Source organism: Cariama cristata, unplaced genomic scaffold, assembly GCF_000690535.1.
Source record: "Cariama cristata isolate BGI_N322 unplaced genomic scaffold, ASM69053v1 scaffold2337, whole genome shotgun sequence".
NCBI classification, from domain to species: Eukaryota; Metazoa; Chordata; class Aves; order Cariamiformes; family Cariamidae; genus Cariama; species Cariama cristata.
The window spans coordinates 22,341-23,484 of record NW_009628148.1 but is presented as its reverse complement, the minus strand read 5'-3'; the positions used below and the strand labels follow the sequence as shown (position 1 = coordinate 23,484).

At 45.1% G+C, this 1,144-nt stretch overlaps 1 protein-coding gene across 2 annotated transcripts in view; it reads left to right on the top strand.

The window, feature by feature from the left end:
• ZFYVE9 (zinc finger, FYVE domain containing 9) overlaps positions 1–197 on the top strand; it is a 38,108-nt gene extending 37,911 nt beyond the window's left edge. For both annotated transcript variants that reach the window (XM_009704665.1, XM_009704664.1), the window contains one exon: positions 1–197. This exon is cut by the window's left edge and continues 280 nt beyond it. The gene's annotated coding sequence lies outside the window, so the exon portion shown is untranslated.
• Positions 198–1,144: the final 947 nt, after the last annotated feature.

Genomic DNA, 1,144 nt, shown 5'->3' with positions numbered 1-1,144 from the left:
GGGACAGTTGTTCCATAATTCTAAATCTTCTATGCATTGTCAACAAACAGAGGATCAGGGCAGCTTCTATACTACAACATGGCTATGCTATCCTTGCAGCTAATACACTTCTGTTACTGTTTAGAGAAATGCTCATGTTTAAAGACCTACAGTCATGTACTCTGAATGCTCAACCGGGTGCAAAGATCACTGGGGCGTAAATAAAAAGTGAAACTCCAATCTTGTACTGTTTGTAGATGGACATGTACGAAACAACAATCAAGACCTCCATTCTGACCTCATCATAATGCCGTTTGTGGTTATTCTGTAGACATTAAGTAACGTTTACATGATTTTGACCAGCTTATTGGTTAAAACGTGTGGAGTAGCCCTTGAGAGATATAGAAAGATAACCTAGCCATACCTACATTTGTATACGCGTCCAAATGAGCAGAAGGGCAGCTGTATCTCTGACAGCGGTATTATGTGAACTGCAGTTCTGTGTGTGTAATAGGCTAGTTGACTTTTTTCCTCTATTTACAATGAAAACCCGTCACCTCGGCAGATTTCTATAATCTCCTAGAACAACTCTGCTCTTCTGCACTTTGTTTACAAATCTGTATGAAGCAGAGGAAATATTAGCCCTAAAGTGCAGTTATCTCTCATTCCTCATCCCCAGTAGGTTCCTGCTTTTTAAAGAAAAGTAACACCCAGGGCAGCTTTAAGTCTCCTCCTTGCTGTACGCCGTAGTGTAACGCTCGTGTCATGTAATACAAGACAGCTTGCACTTCATATTAGCAGCACCATGTAAAAGCTTACCTGTGATACAAGTATAGAGCGGCTGTTCTTGCATGTTCTGCTGAAAAAAGGCTTTCTGGTCAGCTCTGAACACTTGCACTTGGCCCAGTGCTCTTGGTCTCAGCCGAGAGGGCTTTAGTAAAGAAAGCAGCTGCTCCCCTCTGCCACGACACTGTGAGGCTGGAATTGAGAATTGGCCAGAGGAAACGTGGTCCCAGACTCTTACTGTCTCCAGGGAAAGCTGCTAACCAGGGGAAAGAGCTGGAAGCAGGACAAGGGGGTTGGTTGGTTTAGCCACAGCCATGCAAAGCTGCTGTTGCGAGTCCCTCCCAGGAAGGCGGGGCGGGGGGGCAAAGCTTCCTCCTCC